The 22,305-nt window shown below is 39.2% G+C and overlaps 1 protein-coding gene and 1 non-coding gene across 10 annotated transcripts in view; both read right to left on the minus strand.

The window, feature by feature from the left end:
• DISC1 (DISC1 scaffold protein) overlaps positions 1-22,305 on the minus strand; it is a 422,688-nt gene that overhangs the window by 373,062 nt on the left and 27,321 nt on the right. The gene's annotated exons all lie outside the window — the stretch shown is intronic.
• Positions 5,775-5,890, minus strand: LOC112130899 (U5 spliceosomal RNA). Its single transcript, XR_002913069.1, has one exon. It is a non-coding gene; the product is annotated as a U5 spliceosomal RNA (small nuclear RNA).

A 22,305-nucleotide genomic window follows, 5' to 3' on the forward strand; every position in this document is an offset into this window, starting at 1 on the left:
TACGGGAGAGGTAAAGATCATAAATGTCTGGATTTTACCAAAAGGATTTAAGATGCAGCCTCTCCTGATTTCCATGTGTAGAAGTGGAGGCTGGAGACAGAGACCGGTGGGACAGGTAGGTGGATTCGTAGCTGGGGAATAAAAGTTCCAGGCCAAATGAGTCTAAATCCTAAATGGTCACAGGGAAGGTCCCACAGGGCTCTTTCCTTTGACCTGTCCTCTTCAACATAATGGATGATAGCATCGGGACCTAAAAATGTTCCAAAGGGTTGAGACTAATATACCACTGTTATGTATCAAGACAAAGTAGAAATAATTTAACTAAACAAAGAGAAAGGAGTACAATATACCAGCAGACGCTGAGGGCGGTGGCCCACGCCTGTAATCCCAGCACTTTGGGAGGACAAGGCGGATGGATCACCAGGTCAGGAGTTTGAGACCGGCCTGACCAACATAGTGAAACCCTGTCTCTACTAAAAATACAAAAATTAGCTGGGTGTGGAGGCGCACGCCTGTAATCCCAGCTACTCAGGAGGCTGAGACAGGAGAATCGCTTGAACCCGGGAGGCGGAGGTTGCAGTGAGCCGAGATCGCATCATTGCATTCCAGCCTTGGCGACAGTGGGAACTCTGTCTCAAAAAAAAAAAAAAAAAAAAGAAAAGAAAAACAAATACAATATACCAGCAGACTAGAGCTATTTGGAACAGAAAAATGGAGCTCATGGAGGAAAAGATAAGATGTCACACATTGGACAAGGGAGTAAGAAGGACCTCGAAGACAAGAGAAGACAAAGACAGAGAAAGCCCCTCATCCAGAGAGCCCCCAAGGGATGAGGGCAATGGCGCACACGGGCCTCTGTGGCTGTCCCTCACAGCAGCATCTTTAAGGATGCGGCCCAGTGGTACACTGGTACCATCTAGGGTCTCTCAGCCACCTTGAGAGATCTACTAGCCCAGGAAATTTTGAGAGTAAATGTACATGTATGAGGGAGAAATGTACAAATAGCATCTCTATCTGATGATAAGGTGAACTATTTTCTTAGGGTCAAAAATCAACTTCCAACCGGTTCACAATAGATCCTCCTTCCGGCTTAGATCTTTGTCTCTGAGGTTGAGTGTTAACCGCCACAAAGGCAACAGAGCTAAGCCACACTAAAATGTGCAATAGGGTAGGGCTGGGGAAGAGGCAGGGAGAGACCCCGGGACCCAGCGATCGTCCCAAAGCAAAAAGATGTGTCATTCTGGCAGGATCCACCAAGAGAGTGCTACACTTTGCAGGCGGGAGTAGCCTAAGGACCAATAAGCAGGACACACATGGATGCCTCTGAATCTGTATAAAGCCCACACCAGCTGTGTGCAGAGTATCAAGGGTCTCAGCTTTTCATTATCAATAACATCTTTTAAAGAGATATTTTCTTTTTACACACTTACGTTGGAAGTCTCTTATCAGCTTTCTTTTAAATCCACCAATTCAGAGATTATGCTTGTGGGCACATTTTCAATTATACTACTAATCTTGGGAAAGGACCAGACAGGATTAAAATCCTTCCCAGCCTCCAAAAGAGGCCCAGTGACAGCAAAGGTAAGTCTGGGCAGGGGTAGGAATGGGGTGAAAACAAAGGGACATCCGGAACACTACACAAATCCTCGCTCCTTCTAGGTGAGTTTTAAGGTTATTTGGGGAATTTTTTTCTGTCATCAGGCTGTGTTGTTACATTGGCTACAAGTTCATTTAACTTTGCTCTTAGGCAGAACTACATACACATGGCCAGGAAGGCCATACAAAGCTGCTTTTCTTACAACTTCCTACAATGCTTAACCTAACAACAGGTACTCTGTGTACCCAACAAGTGCTTCAACGTACTGCAGAGAGCTGCTCTGATGATGTCTGAGATCACCAAGCTGAGGCTGCACACCCGGGTCACACCTAGCCTGGTGATGACACAAAAAGAAAATCAGTTGTTTCTCTGCACTTCATATTTTCTTTGTGTTTAAATTAGACAGGACATTAGAAAATACATTGTAAACTCCAAAGTGCCATAGAAATGAAATGTTTTACTAATGCTCCTTTCTACAATTGATAGCACGGTCTTATCCCCATAGCTATGGATCAAATACTGTTATAGTAACAGCCCAGTGACTGCCCACATTATTCAATTCCCACTACTCTTCCTCCCAAAATTACAAAGCTTTAAAATGGCACATATAACAGATGTGATGTAGAAAAAAATCAGAGAGGGATTGGAAAAAAAATTCAAAAACTAGCTTGATAAATCTGACATAATCTGATGTCCACTTATGCATCATAAATTCACTGAGCACTTACTAAGTGCCAGACATATTCTAAGCTCTTAACACATTTTATGTCATTTAATCCTCACCAAAACTGAATGAGGTAAGGATCATTATCACCTTATATTTAAGATAAGATCACTGAGATTTATAGGAGATAAGTAACACAGCTGGTTAGTGCTAGCTCCAGGACTAGATCCCAGGAAGTCTGGCCTCAGTCCTACCCTATTCTGCATGCAACGGGCACTGGCTTTTTATACGAGAGTCTGGGATAAATGCACATGTCTTAGAGCATAGGACTAAACTCCTAAGGAGTCTATAGCTCCTCTTTTCACAGTTGCCAATACTCAAATGTGATCCCCAAAAGTATAATTACTCAATGATGTTTGTTGTTTATCTATGAGACATTCCAACCTTTCAGAATAAGCAGACTACTAAGAGCTCTAAGAGAAACATGACACAGCCAAAGTGTCCAAACATCACTACCTTGAATTAGGTACAAAGATCTTCATGCTTCCCAGTTCTTCAAATCTTTCCAAGCTGAAAATGTGCTGTAGTCCATTTGGTTTCAAGTAGAGCCTCCTAATGAAAAATCTTTTCTACTGAATGGCTGTCAGACTTAATCTGACAGCCATTCAGAATTTACAGGTTACGTGGAAGGAAAGAAATCTCTGGAGAAAGTGACCAGGTCAAACTGGAGTTAGAAATAGCCAAGAAGAAAGCCAGATGTGGTGGTGCCTACCTATAGTCCCAGCTACTCAAGAGGCTGAGGAGTAGCCCAGCCTCCCTGAGCCCAGGAGTTCAAGGGTATAGTGCATTATGATAAACCTATGAACAGCCACTGCACTCCAGCCTGGACAACAGAGAGACACCCCAGTCTCTTAAAAAAAAAAAAAAAGAAAAGAAAGAAATAGCCAAGGAAAGGATGCTGAGTGAGTCACTTTCCCACCTCCAGGGGACAGCACACCAGTGATGGAGTGGGAGATATGTTGGAGGAAGTAATAAAGCACTAAAACTGCAAGTTATTTAATTATTTATAATGAAAACAGATTCAAGTTCAGACTTAGAGCAGTATCACCCTCACTCAGTCATATTCAGTTATCTTTCTTGAGTGGCAAAGGAAGGCACAGAATTAGAGCTGGCTTCAAGCCAAGAACCATTGCACCTGACCCTGGGGTAAGCCCCAGGGAGTCACCCTGCACTCACCAGAGGTCACTCATCAACTCAGCTTCATGGACAGCTTGACCAGAAAAAAGAGGTTAGGAGCTTCTGCACCAAACTAGTTAGGCATGAGTGTGATCTGGGGGTCACATGCATCAAAATCACCTGGGAGGTCTGTGGAAATGCAGATTTCTGGGCCTCTTCTCACCTCTCCCAAACCAAACCCCCAGGTCAGGGAGTTAAGGAACAACAAGTATCTTTCCCAAGTGCCCCAAGACATTAATTAGTACAATAATGCCAAAGCAGACAAGGTGGGTAAAGTATCTACAAGTACTTCTGAGATTGAAAAGGAAGCTGTCTGAAAGGCAGAAATTTTCAAAGGACATGTACAAAGATCCACAGAAGGGAAGCAACCAGGAGTAAGCCCAAAGGGGTCACAAAGCAACAAGAAAAATGTCAAGAAGACCAAAGGCCAGAATGAGCTCCACTTCCTGTAAATATACTAAGGACAGCACAAAGGTGTGCTTCAAACAAACACACAAACAAACGGACCAGGACAAGAAAGTCAACCAGGCAGGGAAGTGCCCAGTTTCTAGGGCACAGTGATAATAGATAAGAGAGAAGACAGGGCAGAATGACATAGCTCAAATTCTCAGCTTTCATCTCTATTAAAGAAAATGATCTTCAGATTGAAAAAGATAGTGGTAGCATAATTTAGGAGGAACTGAAGCCCAAGAGAGGTAAAAAGATAGAAAGAGAGTACCTAGCCATTTCAAATGAGTTCACCTCCCCAACTGAGGTCAAATCAGTCAGGATCTAGTACTAAAAGAACTGACAGACATGATGACAGAAATGTACTCAATAGACCTTGAGAAATCATGGACTTACCGAAGATTAAAGATTGACAAGTATTCTGGTTTCAAGAAGAGAAAAAAAACAGAATCTAAGAGGTACAGACTAGTCAGCCAGTTATATATTCCGGATACAATTCTAAATAAATAACTAAAACAATCCCATTATGAGCAAAACAAATCAGGCAACCTCTGGCACAATATAATGGAATAAAGACAGTTAATGAGACCTCTGTGAAACCCACTGAAATGAGCAAAGTGATTGAGAAATTGAGGAGAAAAGTTTATTGACAATGCATCTTATGATCACTTCAAGACACCTACTTTGTACCCGGCAGGGTTATAAGCATTTTACAAATATTAATTCATTTCATCTCGTAGCAGTGCTATTACTAACCTCCTTCTACAAATGAGGAAAACTGAGGAATCAAGAGGTTAAGTAGCTTGCCCAACTTCACATGGCTAGCAACTGGAAAAGTTTAAATTAAAACCCAGGCAGTTTTCTCTGTAACTATGCTCTTAACACTATAATGCTTCTTAAGACCATGAGAATATCTGCCAAATACTGTAAAATGTGGATAAAATTAATAGCAGACACTAAAACCAATACAACCTTCTCCAGTTCTTAAGGAGTGTTTTTCCAAGGTCCTTTACTCAGGAGAATGGAGAGTTCAAGCATGTGTTGGGCTGGGGAGAAGAAGGCAGCTATTGGCCAACTATTAATCTGAGCTATGGTAATGTTAATTTTTTTATAATAACCTAGGAAGATTTACCATAGGCCAGCTGATGCCTGCCTGGGTGTTCTGCTCAGTTCATTCATAATATGAAGCCATCTTAGAACCAGGAAGAGGTACAGTTACAGCTGAAAATAGAGTCAATGGCATGGAATATCAACTTGAGAAAATAGCAAAATGCAAAGGAAAAGGTAAAGAAAAATAATGAAAGGGAAGATGATATATACACAAGGCAAACAAAAATATGGACAATGGTGTCCCTTGAGAAGAAAAAATAAATAAGAAACCAAACTAAACCTACAAATAAAAGATCACACAGCTCCCAAAAAACAAATTGAAATATTATGACCAACACCAAGATGTCCTGGTAAAACCGATGAAATCCATAGAAAAAAGAATGAGTCCTGACTGATTCTCTGAGAAAACTCAAGTCATGTACAAAGGGCAAAATTAAAGCTGGCTTCCAAGGCAATATTGAACGCCAAGTAACACTCTCTATATAGTTTGAATGGAGGCGGGGAGCAGGGCGTACTCAAGAATTTTATACCCAGCCAGGTTGCCAGACATTATAAAGACAATAAAAAGTCATTATTTAACATGCATGGATTTGGATATTATAACAACCATAGGCTTTCTTGATAAAAACCTCTGGATGGTGAAATCCCAGCAAGCAAGCAATAAATGGACTTGGGAATGACAGGGCTCTTTTATGAAAGGACTACTGGGGAGTGCTGGATCCTTTTATACAAAGCACCAAGGCTGAAAATTGGTTTAAGTCTCAGAGTTGTTCCTCTTCATGGAAATCTTTCATAAAAGGCACAAGATTTATATGATCTGAAGAGAAACCAGGATAAACACTGAACAGAATGTCAATGTTATAACAGTGACATAAAATAACTAATGAAAAAACTAATATTTGACATTTGTATAGCACTTCCTGGTTCACCAAAGCCTTTTCCAAACAATACCTCATTTCAACCAATTTTAGAGGTGGAACACCTTAAGGCTCAGAGAAGCAAGCTGCAAAGGCACTCTCACAGACTTTCAATCCAATCTTGACAGTCTTTACACATGTACCGCCAGTTGCACACATTTTGCTTATAACCCCTATTTTATTTTTGTGTTTTTTTAACTTTTAAGTTCGGGGTCACATTTATTTAAGTTCAGGGGCACATAGGTAAACTTGTGTCATGGGGGTGTGTTGTGCAAATTATTTCATCACCCAGGTATTAAGCCTAGTATCCATTAGTTATTTTGCCTGGTCTTCTTCCTCCTTCAACCCTCCATTCTTCAATAGGCCCTAGTGTGCAATGTTCCCCGCTATGTTTCCATGTGTTCTCACCATTTACCTCCCACTTATAAGTGAGAACATGCTGTGCTTGCTTTTCTGTTTCTGTGCTAGTTTGCTGAGGATAATGGCCTCCCACTTCATCCAGGTCCCTATCGCGTTCTTTTTTATGGCTGCATAGTATTCCATGGTGTGTACGTACTGCATTTTCTTTACCCAGTCTATCATCGATTGGCATTTAGATTGATTCCATATCTTTGCTGTTGTGAACAGTGCTTCAGTGAACATACACATGCATATGTCTTTATAATAGAAAGATTTATATTCCTTTGGGTATATACCCAGTAATAGAATTGTTGGGTCAAATGATATTTCTGTCTTTAGGTCTCTGAGGAATCACCACAGTGTCTTCCACAATGGCTGAACTAATATACACTCCTACCGACAGCATATAAGCGTTTTTTTCTCCACAACCTCGCCAGTATCTGTTATTCTTTTACTTTTTAATAATATCCATTCTGACTGGTATTAGATGGTATCTCATTGTGGTTTTGATTTACACCTCTCTTATGATCAGTGATGTTGAGCTTTTTTCATATGATTGTTGTCTGCATGTATGTCTTCTTTTGAAAAGTGTCTGTTCATGTCCTTTGCCCACTTTTTAATGGGGTTGTTTGGTTTTTTCTTGTAAATTTGTTTAAGTTCCCTATGGATGCTGGATATTAGACCTTCATTGGATGCATAGTTTGTAAAAATTTTCTCCCATTCTGTAGGTTATCTGTTTACTGTGTTGATAGTTTTTTCTGCTGTGCAAAAGCTCTTAAGTTTAATTAGATCCCATTTGTCAATTTTTGCTTTTGTTGCAATTGCTTTGGCATCTTCATCATGAAATCTGGGCCCATGTCTACATCCTGAATGGTACTGCCTCAGTTATCTTCCAGGGTTTTTATAGTTTTGATAACCCCTATTTTGTACACCAACATAAAGACATCTAAGGACCTAAGTGTTCTCCTAACAATTCCCAGGCATCCCTCTCACTGCAATTCTTCCATGCCATCCCTATTAACTCTCCTTTGCTCCCTGACTTCCCTTTCTCAACCAACTTGAGGAACTGCTCTCTGATATCAGAACAAGGGCTCCTTCTATAAAAATGATGAACAGGGAGCTTCCTCAAAAGAAAAACTGATAGACTCCAGTCACCATTGCAGGAGAACATCAAATAAGGAACATGTGAAGAAACTGGAAGAGTGAGACCTAAAGAAGGGAAGGCTGAAAGGACACATGAGTGCTGACTTCAGATATGTCAAAGACTGCCATGGGAAGTGGCAAATTGTGTGTTGTCTGTCACAGTGGGCAATAATCTGATCCATGGCCCATCTCTCAAGCTCCGTGGAAAGCCATGTCCCAAACACCAGCCAGTCTCAAACCACTTCATGGTGCTTGTCAATTTAAAGGATACTTTTATTCTTTTTTGGCATCACTACTATCACTGGGATATGAAAATCACTCACCATAATTAGAAGATAACCATACAAATATGGTTTGCTGTTGGCCAAAGATTTTGGGACAGAAGTCTGAGCTCTGTCTTTATTACAAAGGGAAATGAGAGTTAGAGAAGGTTAAAGATGCATTAGCAGCAAATTGAGACTTTCACCTTAGCAGGAGAATGTGACTCAATGGTACCCCACGCCATGTCCTTGTGACTCTGAAAATCATCTCTTGGACCACCGTGTTGCACATCCCACACCTGGACAGGAATGGCTGCTTGAGGTGAAAAATGTTCCCAAGAGATCTATAAAGTTATTCTAGTTCATACCCACAAGAAGGAAGACAGGAGTTCAACAGGAAAACACGTTATAATATATAAAGCTTAAGCTAGTAAGTACAGTATGCTGTGCTATACAGCATAATGCCTATAGCTAACAAACACTGCATTGTATATTTACAATTTGCCTAGGGTAGATTTTATGTTATATGCTTTTCCCAAAAAAAATTAATCACAGTAATAATAAAGAAGAAACTTTGGGAGTTGAGGGACATGTTTAATGATTGGTTTCACAAGTGCGATTCACAGGTAGTTTTCACAAGTGTGTTGTACTTATCCTGAAACTTATCAAGATGTATGCATTAAGTATGTACAGCTTTTTTTTTTTTTTTTTTGAGACACAGTCTTCCTCTGTCACTCAGGCTGGAGTGCAATAGTGCAACCTCGGCTCACTGCAACCTCCACCTCCCAGGTTCAAGTAATTCTCCAGCCTCGGCCTCCCAAGTAGCTGAGATTACAGGCACCCCCCACCACGCCCAGCTAAGTATGTACAGCTTTTTTTATGTCAATAAGACCTCAATAAAGTAGTTTTAAAAAAATAACTAACATTGGCAACAATGGACAAGGCATCTTTATAAATGCTAATAATATTTATTTTTTTAATGTCCTACAATTTACAAAGCACTTTCATTTACATCATTCCACCTAATCTGTTCAAAGTAATGACTATTCTGTCCTTGAGATAATTCAACAGAAGCATCACTCAGGACAGACGATGACTAAGGCCCTTTCCAACACCAACAATCTCAGAATGTGGGCTGCTTTACCACCTTGAATTTGAATTGCTAATTTTTAAAAGAAAGGGAATTTTAAATTAAAACTTTAACCCATGGTCAGTAAGAAAGCTGAATTGGATTTACTGAAGTAGAAAGCAATTTGATTTTAACTCAACGAAGATGAAGCACATCCAGGGGAAGTGAACACAGTAATCATTCTGGGTGTGTGTGTTAATATGACAACACATCATAGGAACAAAAGCACTGCCCTGCAGCTTATCAGGAACAGGAGGGCTCACGAAAGGTCACTGAAGGTAAGGAAGTATTCAAGCCCTGAGTCTGCAATTTAAAAAGAGGTAAACTCCAATGAAGTCAGACAGACTGTAAAGCTCAAGTGTGCAAATTAAACTTTTCTTCTTACCTCCCTTGGCAACCTTTGGACTGCCCCAGATTTATCCAAACTGAAAAGAATAAGACCTCTGTGGTCCTCTTGGGTACCTTAAAGTTAATGGAAATAACTTCACCAGTTCCTCCTTCTTTTAAGGGGTAGTAGGTCCAAGCTGCTCTGTAAGGACTTCCTTCAGAATACAGGCTCCTGTCTGAAGAGCCAGGCTGTGCAAGGGGATCATAGCAGGGAAGCCAGCTGGTTTACCTGCTTTGAAGGTACCACGTCTTAGCTACATTGTTTGAATATTCGCCTGGAAATACATAAATATTTAAACACAAATTCCAGGAAGCCCAGAGGGTTTGAGGCACTGCCATTTTGAATTTAAAGGGAAAGAACAAGGCCCTCTCTGAGAACTCCTGATCACCTCAGCAGCTTCCTCCTCTGCAGCCAGTCCTGACCTCTCCTCTCCAGATTCTACACCTTGCCAGTCCTCCTTGGAGCCCATTACGATGGGGTGAAGATGAACGCCTTTTTCCTTCACTAAGAACCTTTCATTCTGTCCCTCAAGCTGGCGAGGTCACAGATGTGCCATGTATTGAAATGGCTGGGAGAGCCTATGCCATCTGAAGCGTAGGTAGGGAGGGGTGGGCAGAGAGGCTGGGCAGCCGCCTGGCCTGTGTCTGTTTGCTTCTCTCAGCTTATTTTGCATCACACCATTATTTGTTAAAAGATAACAGTTCTATGTAATGATAAAGTTTAAAATGAGATTAGATATTTGCTAAGGGTTTCTTAGCTGACACTGATTGTCATATTTTATTTATGCGCCAGGGAGAAGTTCCCATGGCCCTTTAATTAGATTAGCTCTAGAATTTGCCATATTTCTCTCAGAATTCCATCTGCCTCTCCTTATTATCCTAGTCTTTAAATCTTTCCCTGGAGAGATTAATTCGTACTGTGCTTTTTTGTTTTGTGAGACAAAAGCTACATGACACAAGATGGCAGACATTCTACAAGATACAAGAACAGCTCATAATGGCTTTCCCTTTAATATGACATGAAAAGCTTGGGGTTGTAGTTATCAATAAACTCAACGTGAGTGAGCAGTGGATGTGATGTGGGTGCCAAAAAAAATAAGCATTACCTTGGCTTGCATTGAAGAGATCTAACATTCGGATTAAGGGAGGTAAAGACCTACTGTTCCCTGTCCTACTAAGACCACATATGGACTATTCCTTTCCTTTCTAAGCACCACCTTTTAAGAGAAAAGAGCCAGAAAGGCAATTAGCGTGGCATGGCCTTAAGTGGAAGTGAGAGCCCTTCCACACCCACAGAGGGTGACGATGCAGCTGATGAAGTGCCGCTCTGAAACAATCTGGATGGTGGCAGTGGGAGGGAGAGATGCAAAGGAAAAGAGGAAACTCTGTAGAACTAGTTCAGAAATCATCAGGAGGGTAAGGAAAGCAGAAAACCTATTGTACAGTTGACCCTTGAACAACATGGGAATTAGGCATCAATCACCTGCACAGTTAAAATTCACTGTAACTTTTGAATCTCCAAAATCTTACCTACTAATAGGCTATTGTTGACCAGAAGCCTTATCGATAACAGAAATGGTCAATTAACACATATTCTGTATATGTATTATATTCTTACAATTAAGGTAAGCTAGGGAAAAGAAAATATTAAGAAAATCATAAGGAAGAGAAAATGTATTTACACTACTGTACTGTACTTATTGATATTGTAAGTTTACATTGTCTGCTTACAAGCTGAATCATCTGTCTGAAATGGTGGGCAACCACAATGCAGACCTCAATTTATAGCACACATCAAGCAATTCAGCTTTTACTTGTTATGTCATGACTTTTCTCTGCTTTTTGGGAGCAGTTCCAGCATCAGTAGTGGCACTTCGTATGAGTCCCGCTGTGTTACTCAAAGTTTATAGTATTGCTCTAAACACACACAAAAATGTGAGAACTGAAAGAGATAACTTTCATTACAATATGCAGTTCACTGGAGAGAGAAACTGCTCACGCGCAGACAGTTAGCATCACATGGCATTTTAAGTGGATACTTTCAACACTTGAGCTCACCACAATAGCAATGTAGGTGGCAATGCAGCGATTATTACCGTAGTACCTTATGTATACAGTTAATTCTATGCAATTATGATTTAATACTGCATTTTTATGTTGTTTCTATTTCTCTCCACTGCAAGGGATGCCATGTACAGTCTGTTTACATATGTTTTGATAAATTTTTACTTTTTAGAATAGATGTGTGTATCATTTTATGGTAGTAAATGATAAAATAGACTAGTATCTACATATATTTTATGCATTCATTACATAGCTTTTACTTATTTTTTTATATTTCTAGGATACATGGTTTGTCTGCGAGTTTTTTCAAGTTGCCACAAATCTCCAAAGATATTTCTAATATATGTGCTAAAAAAAAAATTCACGTAGAAGTGGACTCACAGTTCAAACATGTGTCGTTTGAGGACCAATTGTATTAGTCTCCTATTGCTGCCATAACAAATTACTATAAATTTAGTGGCTTCAAGTAACACAAATCTATTATTTTACAGTTCTGGAGGTCAAAGTGAGTCTCACTGGGCTAAAATCAAGGTGTCAGTGAATTCCTTGGCTTTGGTCCCTTTCTCCATCTTCAAAAGCAGTTGAGCATCTTCAAATCTCTCTCTGACTTTGACTCCTGCCTCCCTCTTTCCTTTATGAGCACCGTGTGATTACATTGGGTTCACATGGATAGCAAAGATAGTCTCTCCATCTAAAGATCCTTAACTTAATCTCATCTGCAAAGTCCCTTTTTGTCATGCAAGGTAAAATATTCATAGGTTCCAGGATTGGGATGCAGACATCTTTGGGGGGATATTATTCTGCCTACCACAACTATCATTAGATATGGGGGGATGTGGATAATGAAAGGCTTGAACTTAGATCTCAGGCAAGATTAAGTTCAAGAACTGAAAGGTAAATATTGTAGATGTTTAAAATAACAAGCAGTGGAGTCAGGGAGATCTAGGTTCAAACCTTGACTCTTTCATGTGTGAGTTGGGTAATTTTGGCAAATTACTTAATGTCTCTGGGTCTCAGTTTCCTCATCTGAAAAACAGGGATAAGCATAGCTTCTCCTTAGACTGTGATGGTCAAGCTAGATATAGATGGATGGATGGATGGATGGATGGATAGATAGATAGACAGACAGACAGACAGACAGATAGATAGATATGGCATTAGCACATGAAACTGAAGCTCACAAAATTAAACAGTTTGGCCACATATGTCCAACTTAATACCTATGATGCTTCTATTAGCTAATCCTTAGGATTAAGATCAGTATTTGGGCCTAATTTAGGGAGACATCTGTTAATTCATTAAAAAAATAAGATTCTGCATCTATATAACAGCAATCATTGCCAGAAACTTAAAGGAGCATTAGCCCCCATGGAAATAAAGCTCTGGTTATGGAGGAGACCAAACAAATAGATTAAATATAGCTACATGTGTCAAATAAATAAGTATCAAATGTGATGTGCTAAATGAGTGGTATAGGTATATGCAACACTTGGAGGGTAAAGGATGCAAATTGTTAATCTTAGCTCATACGAAAGGCTTCCTAGTGAGGATGGAGCTTGAAGGAAAGCATCAGATTTCAGGCAGGAGGGTGGAAAGTGATACAACCAAAGTGAGAATGTTCATTGCAAGTTGTAGGGGCAGTGTAACTGAAGTAAGAATTCACATAAAGTACAAGGGACTTAAATGCCAGCAGGAAACAGGAAGTAACTGAAGACTGCAGGTGTCCAGGATGACCATATCAAAGTGATGTGGAAATCAGGAAAGAGGCTGGACTAGCCTCTTTACTTTAATAATAAACATACTGCATTATTCAGGGATTTGATTGCAGAGTTGTCTATTACTCCCTTCATTTCTGTCAACATTTTCTTCGTATATTGTGGAGCTCTGATGTTTGGTGCATATATGTTTTGAATTGTTATATCTTCTAGGCAAATTGACCCTTTTATCAACATATAATGTCCTTTTTCTCCTGTTACAATTTTTGACTTAAATTCTATTTTACGATATTAGTGTAGACACCGAAGCTCTCTTTTTGTTACTATTCACATCTTGTTCTACGCTTTCACTTTCAACCTTTAGATCTAAAGCGTTTTTAGATTTAAAGTGGGTCTCTCATAGCACGCAGTTAGATCATGTTTTTCTTTAATTCATTCTGCCAATCTATGCTTTTGACTGGACGTTTTTCATTTGCTTGTTTCTTTTGTTTTGTTTTGTTTTGTTTTGTTTAAGACAGAGTCTCGATTACTAATATGGAAGGACTTACTTTTGCCATTTTGCCTCCTTTATATCTTACAGGTTTTTTGCCCCTCATTTTCTCCATGGCCAGTTTTCTTTGTGTTTAGTTGACCTTTTTTTTATAGAGGCACATTTTGATGCCTTGCTCATTTCCTTTTGTGTACATTCTATAGATATTTTCTTTGTGGCTACCATGGGAATTACATATAATATCCTACAGTTATAACAATCTATTTTGAATTTATACCAACTCAACTTAGGCATACAACAGCAACAGGCTGGAATCTGCCTGAGATAGGTCCGAGTTTCCGGGGAGAGGGGCAGCCACCATCTCTTTGGTCCAGTAGACTTGGCCTTTCCAGCCTGCCAGCTTTGGAGAATACAAATGGTCCACATGAGGAAGGGCCCCCCACAATGCAGCACAGCTGCTTTGCCACACTGTGGGCAGATTGCTTCTTTAAGTGGGACCCCAATTCATTCCTCCTTACTGGGAGGGACCTCTCTGTGGGGGCTTCAGCCACTCCAACAAGGGTTCTCTGAACAGAACTCTGATCTCTCCCTCGGATGCAGCTCCCAGGGGGAGGGGCGGCTGCCATCTCTGTGGTTCAGTGGACTCAACCATTCCAGCCTGCTGGCTTTGGAGAATGCAAACAGTCCAGATAAGGAAGGTCTGCCACAATGCAGCACACCTCCTCAGACAAAAAGCAGCAAGACTCATCTTTAAATGGGTCCCTGATACCATTCCACCTGACTGGGTGAGACCTCCAAACGGGGGTCTCCAGCCACCTCTTATGGGTATGTTCTGGCCAGCAACAGATCAGTATCCCCCTGGCACAGAGCTTCCAGAGGAAGGAGCTTGCAGCCATCTTTGCTGTTTTGCAGCCTTCACTGGTGATATCTCCAGGTACAGGAAAAACCAAGGCAACTAAGGTCTGGAGCAGACACCCAGCAAACTGCAGCAGCCCTACAGTGGAGTGGCCTGACTATGAAAAGAAAAACAAACAGAAAACAACAACAACAAAAACATCAACAAAAAGAATCCCACAAAACCCTATTGAAAGGCCAGCAACCTCCAAGATTGAAGGTAGATAAGCCCAAAAAGATAAGCAAAGAATCAGTGCTGAAAACTCAAAAAGTCAGAGTGGCTCTTCTCCTCCAAATGACAGTAACACCTCTCCAGCAAGGGAACAGAACTGGGCTGAGGCTGAGATGACTGAACTGACAGAAGTAGACTTCAGAAGGTGGGTAATAACAAACTTCACTGAGTAAAAGGAGCATGTTGTAACCCAATGCAAAGAAGCTAAGAATCATGATAAAACAATACAGGAGATGATAGCCAGAATAGCCAGTTTAGAGAGGAACATAACCAAGCTGATGGAGCTGAAAACACACAACATGAGAACCTCACAATGCAATCACTAGTATCAATAGCAGAATAGACCAAGTGGAGGAAAGAATCTCAGAGCTTAAAAATTATTTTTCTGAAATAAGACAGGCAGACAAGAATAGAGAAAAAAGAATGAAAAGGAATGAAGAAAACCTCCAAGAAATATGGGATTATATGAAGAGACCAAACCTCCAACTGATTGAGATACCTGAAAGAGACAGGGAGAATGGAACCAAGTTGGAAATCACACTTCAGGATATCATTCAAGAGAACTTACCCAACCTAGCAAGATAGGCCAACATTCAAATTCAGGAAGTGCAGAGAACCCCAGCAGAATCCTCCATGAGAAGATCAACCCCCAGACACATAATCATCATATTCTCCAAGGTTGAAATGAAAAAAAAAATGTTAAGGGCAGCCAGAAAGAAAGGCCAGGTCACCTACAACGGGAAACCCATCAGACTTACTGAGGACCTCTCAATGGAAACCCTACAAGCCAGAAGAGATTGTGGGCCAACATTCTACATTCTTAAAAGAAAAGAATTTCCAACCCAAGATTTCATATCTGACCAAACTAAGGTTCATAAATGAAGGAGAAATAAGATCCTTTTCAGACAAGCAAAGGCTGAGAGAATTCGTCACCACCAGGAAGCACTAAATATGGAAAGGAAAAACTGTTACCAGCCATTACAAAAACACACAGACCAGTGACACTATGAAGCAACTACATAAACAAGTCTGCAAAATAACCAGCTAGCATCATGATGACAGGATCAAATTCACATATAACAATACTAACCTTAAATATAAATGAGCTAGGCCAGGCGCAGCGGCTCACACCTGTAATCCCAGCACTTTGGAAGGCTAAGGCAGGCAAATCACCTGAGGTCAAGAGTTCGAGACCAGCCTGGCCAACATGGTGAAACCCCATCTCTACTAAAAGATGGCAGGCACCTATAATCCCAGCTACTCGGGAGGCTGAGGCAGGAGAATCACTTCACCTGGGAGGCAGAGGTTGCCATGAGCCAGGACTGCACTATTGCACTCCAGCCTGGGTGACATAGAGTGAAACTCCATCTCAAAATATATAAAATATATATATTTTTTGGGCTAAATGCCCCAATTAAAAGACACAGAATGGCAAGCTGGACAGAGCCAAGACCCACTGGTGTGCTGTCTTCAAGAGACCCATCTCACGTGCAAAGACATACACAGGCTCAAAATAAAAGGATGAAGGAAAATTTACCAAGCAAATGGAAAACAGAAAGAAGTAGGGGTTGCAATCCTAACTTCTGACAAAACAGACTTTAAGCCAACAAAGATCAAAAAATACAAAGAAAGGCATTAATAATGGTAAAGAGTTCAATTCAACAAGAAGAGCTAACTATCCTAAATATATATGCATCCAATACAGGAGCACCCAGATTCATAAAGCAAGTTCTTCGAGAATGACCGACTTAGACTACTTAGACTCCCACACAATAATAGTGGGAGACTTTAACAACCCACTGACAATATTAGACAAATCAAAACAGAAAATTAATAAAGATAGTAAGGCCTGAACTCAGCCCTGGATCAAGTGGATCTGATATATATCTACAGAATTCTCCACCACAAAACAGCAGAATATACATTCTCCTCATCGACATATGGCACTTACTCTAAAATTGATCACATAATTGGAAATAAAACACTCCTCAGCAAATGCAAAAGAGCTGAAATCATAACAGTCTCTCAGACCACAGCACCATCAAATTAGAACTCAAGATTAAGAAATTCACTCAAAACCACACAACTACATGGAAACTGAACAACCTGCTCCTGAATGACTCTTGGGTAAATAATGAAATTAAGGAAGAAATCAATAAGTACTTTGAAACTAATGAGAACAAAGAGACAATGTACTAGAATCTTTGGGACACAGGTAAAGTGGTGTTAAGAGGGAAATTTAAAGCATTAAATGCCCACATCAAAAGCTAGAAAGATCTCAAGTTAACAACCTAACATCTCAACTAAAGAACTAGAGAACCAAGAGCAAACAAACTCCAAAGCTAGAAGACAAGAAATAACCAGGATGAGGGCATAAGTGAAGAAGACAGAGACATGAAAAACCCTTCAAAAAAATCAACAAATCCAGAAACTGGTTTTTTGAAAAAAATAATAAAATAGATCACTTGCTAGACTAACAAAGAGGAAAAGAGAGAAGAATCAAATAAATACAATAGAAAATGTTAAGGGAGATATCACCACTAACCCCACAGAAATACAAACAACCATCAGAAAATACTGTAAACACCTCTATGCACATAGACTAAAAAATCTAGAATAAATGGGTAAATTCCTGGATACATACACCCTCCCAAGACTGAACCAGGAAGAAATTGAATCTCTGAATAGACCAATAATGAGTTCTGAAATGGAGACAGTAATAAATAGCTTACCAACCAAAAAAAGCCCAGGAACAGACAGATTCACAGCTGAATTCTACCAGTGGTACAAAGAAGAAGGGGTATCATTTTTACTGAAATTATTCCAAAAAATTGAAAAGGAGGGACTCATCCCCAATTTATTCTATGAGGCCAGCATCATCCTGATACCAAAACCTGGCAGAGATACAACAAAAAAAAAAAGAAAATCTCAGGCCGATATATCCTTAATGAACATCAATGCAAAAACCTTCAATAAAATACTGACAAACTGAATGCAGCAGCACATCAAAAAGCTTATCCACTAGAATCAAGTTGGCTTCATCTCCAGGATACAAAGTTGGTTCAACGTATGCAAATCAATAAATGTGATTCATCACATAAACAGAACTAAAGACAAAAACCACATGATTATCTCAATATATGCAGAAAAGGCCTTCGATAAAATCTGGCATCCCTTCATGTTAAAAATTCTCAATAAACTTGGTACTGAAGGAACATACCTCAAAATAATGAGCCATATATGACAAACCCACAGCCAATATCATACTGACTGGGCAAAAGCTGGAAGCAGTCCCCTTGAAAAACAGCACAAGACAAGATGTCCTTTCTCACCACTCCTATTCAACATAGTATTGGAAGTTCTGGCCAGGGCAATCAGATAAGAGAACAAAATAAAGAGTGTTCAAATAGGAAGAGAGGAAATCAAATTATCTTTGTTTGCAGATGACATGATCCTATATCTAGAAAACCCCATCATCTCAGCCCAAAAGCTTCTTAAGCTGATAAGCAACTTCAGCAGTCTCAGGATACAAAATCAATGTGCAAAAATTGCTAGCATTCCTATACACTAACAACAGGCAATCAAAGAGCCAAATCATAAATGAACTCCCATTCACAATTACTACAAAAAGAATAAAATACCTAGGAATACAGCCAACAAGGGAAGTGAAGGACCTCTTCAAGGAGAACTACAAACCATTGCTCAAAGAAATCGTACAGGATACAAACAAATGGAGAAACATTCCATGCTCATGAACAGGAAGAATAAGCATCATGAAAATAGCCATACTGCCCAAAGCAATTTATAGATTCAATGCTATTCCCATTAAACTACCATTGACATTCTTCACAGAATTAGAAAAAACTATTTTAAAATTCATATGGAACCAAAAAAATCCCAAATGGCCAAGACAATCATAATCAAAAAGAACAAAGCTGGAGGCATCACGCTACCCAACTTCAAAATATACTGCAAGGCTACAGTAACCAAAACAGCAGGGTATTGGTACAGGAACAGACACATAGACCAATGCAACAGAATACAGAACTCAGAAATAAGACCCAACACCTACAACCATCTGATCTTCAACAAACTAGACAAAAACAAGCAATGGAGAAAGGACTCCATTTTTAATAAATGCTGCTGAGAGAACTGGCTAGCCATATGCAGAAAATTGAAACTGGACCCATCCCTTACACCATAAGCAAAAATCAATTCAAGATGGATTAAAGACTTAAGTGTAAAACCCAAAACTATAAAAATGCTGCAAGACAACCAAGGCAATACCATTCAGGACATAGGCATGGACAAAGATTTCATGATGAAAACACCAAAGCAACTGCAACAAAAGCAAAAACTTACAAATGGGATCTAATTAAACTAAAGAGCTTCTGCACAGCAAAAGAAACTATCATCAGACATTTTTCAAAAGAAGACATACATCCGGCCAACAAACATATGACAAAAAGCTCAACATAACTGATCATTAGAGAAATGCAAATAAAAACCACAATAAGATACGATCTAACACCAGTCAGAATGGCTGTTACTAAGATGTCAAAAAACAACAGATGCTGGTGAGGTTGTGGAGAAAAAGGAATGCTTTTACATTGTTGGTGGGAGTGTAAATTAATTCAACCATTGTGGAAGACAGTGTGGTGATTCCTCAAAGACCTAGAGGTGTACCATTTGACTCAGCAATCCCATTATGGGGTGTACACTCCCAAAAATATAAATCATTGTGTTATAAAGATACATGCAAGTGTATGTTCACTGCAGCATTTTTCACAATACCAAAGACATAAAATCAATCTAAATGCCCATCAATGATGGACTGGATAAATAAATGTGGTGCACATACACTATGGAATACTATGCAGCCATAAAAAGGAACAAGATCATGTCCTTTGCAGGCATATGGATAGAGTTGGAAGCCATTATCCTCCAGAAACTAACACAGAAACAGAAAACCAAAGAACACATGTTCTCATCTATCAGTGGGAACTAAATGATGAAAATAAATGGACACATAGAGGGGAACAGCACACACTGGGAACTATCAGTGGGCGGTGGGTGGGAGAGCATCAGGAAGAGTAGCTAATTGATGCTGAGCTTAATACCTAGGTGATAGGATGATCTGTGAAGCAAACCACCATGGCACATGTTTACTTGTGTAACAAACCTGCACATCCTCCACATGTACCTGTGAACTTAAAATAAAAGTTGAAGAAAAGAAAAAGAAAGAACAAACAATCCTAAAATTCATATAGAACCAAAAAAAGAGCACAAACAGCCAAAGCAATCCTAAGCAAAAAGAACAAATCTGGATGCATCACAATAACTGACTCCAAATTATACTGCAAGGCTATTGTAATCAAAATAGCATGGGGTATTGGTATAAAAGTAGATACATAGACAAATAGAATAGAATAGAGAACCCAGAAATAAAGCCAAATAGTTACAACCAACTGATCATCAACAAAGCATATACAAACATAAATTGAGGAAAGGACATGCTATTCAATAAATGGTGCTGGGAAAACTAGATAGCAACAAGTAGAAGAATGAAACTGGATCTCTATCTCTCACTATATACAAAAATCAACTCAAGATGGATTACAGACTTAAATATAAGACTTGAAACCATAAAAATTCTAGAGCAAAACCTAGGAAAAAATCTTTTAGATATTAACCTAGGCAAAGAATTTATAACTAAGACCCCAAAAACAACCACCACAAAGATAAATAAATAAATAAGACTTAATTAAACTAAAATGCTCCACACAGCAAAAGAAATAATCATCAGAGTAAACACACAACTCACAGAATGGGAGAAAATATTTGCAAACTACGCATCCGACAACAGACTAATACCCAGAATCTACAAAGAACTCAAACAAATCAGCAAGGGGAAAAAATTCCTTTAAAAAGTGGGCAAATGACATGAATATACATTTCTCAAAATAACATATACAAATGGCCAAGAAACATATGAAAAACTGCTCACCATCACTAATCATCAGGGAATGCAAATTAAAACCACAATGAGAAACCACCTTATCCCAACTAGAATGGCCATTTATTAAAAAGTCAAAAAACAAGAGATGTTGGCATGGATATGGTGAAAAGGAAAAGCTTATATACTTCTGGTGGTAACATAAATCAGTATAACCTCTATGGAAAACAGTATGGAGATTTCTCAAAGAACTAAAAGTAGATCTACCATTCAATCCAGCAATCCCACTACTGGACTATGTACCCAAAGGAAAAGAAGTCATTACATCAAAAAGACACCTGCATGCATATGATTATCACAGCACAATTCACAATTGCAAAGCTATGGAACCAACCTAAGTGCCCATAAATCAATGAGTGGATAAAGAAAATGTGGTATACACCATGGAATACTAGTTAGCCATAAAAAAGAATGAAATAATGTATTTTACAGCAACTCAGATGGAACTGAATGCCATTGATCTAAGTGAAGTAACTCAGGAATGGAAAATCAAATACCATATTTTCTCATTTGTAAATGGGAGCTAAGCTATGGATACACAAAGGCACACAAAGTGATATAACGGACTTTAGAGACTCAGAATAGGGGAGTGTGGGAGGGGGTGACTTAAAAAGTTACATATAGGGAACAACGTACACAACTTGGGTACACTAAAATTTCAGACCTCAGGACTATACAATTCATCCATGTAAGCAAAAACCACTTGTACTCCTAAAGCTATTAAAATATTTTTTTAAAAAAAAGAATTTGTTGGTTTGCAAGCATAAATGAAAGGGAATAGAGTCCAGATGTTTGTCTAGAAACTTCTGAGTGTAAAGCCTTGGAAGAAATGACAGCTTCTAAAGTCTGAGGAGTAAGAAACAAGATTGAAAAGGCTTTTGAGTGACACAGGTAAAAGATTCAGCCTTGTAGCAAAGAGCTAATTAAGAATTTTGCCTTCCCATCTGACCTTGAAGGCCTCAAGGCAGTCACCATCTCATTGACAGAAAAGGGTATTAGGGTAAGAAAGTAATATAATAATTCAAGCTTGGTAATAATATCTAGGAAAAAAACCTAGGGATTTGCTATTGGCATAAAAAACTTAAGGGAAGAAGACAGAACAGAAACAAGTAATCCAAGCACAGAAAGAAAAATACTGCATGATCTCAGTTACAGGTGTAACCTAAAAAAAGTCTAACTCGGAAGTAGAGAATAGAATGGTGGTTAGCAGGGGCTGGGGCAAGGGTAGAAGTGGATGGGAAGATGTTGGTCAAAGTATACAAAGCTTCAGTTAGACAGAAGGAATAAGTTCTTGAGATTTATTCCACAGCATGGTGACTATAGTTAATAATAATGCAATATATTTCAAAATTGCTAAGAATTTCATACCACACACACACAAAAATTTCATACCACACACACACATGTGAAATGATGGATATGTTAATTAGCTTGGTTTAATCATTTCATAGTGAATAAATATATGAAAGCTTCACATTGTACCCGATAAATATGTAAATTACTATTTGTCAAAAATAAAAGTAATTTAAAAAAAAAAACAGAATCCTATCAAATTTTTGATATAAATGTATGGCCAAAGAAACCATAGGCCTGGACTAAAAATAA

Source organism: Pongo abelii, chromosome 1 (genome assembly GCF_028885655.2).
Source record: "Pongo abelii isolate AG06213 chromosome 1, NHGRI_mPonAbe1-v2.0_pri, whole genome shotgun sequence".
Classification (NCBI taxonomy): domain Eukaryota; kingdom Metazoa; phylum Chordata; class Mammalia; order Primates; family Hominidae; genus Pongo; species Pongo abelii.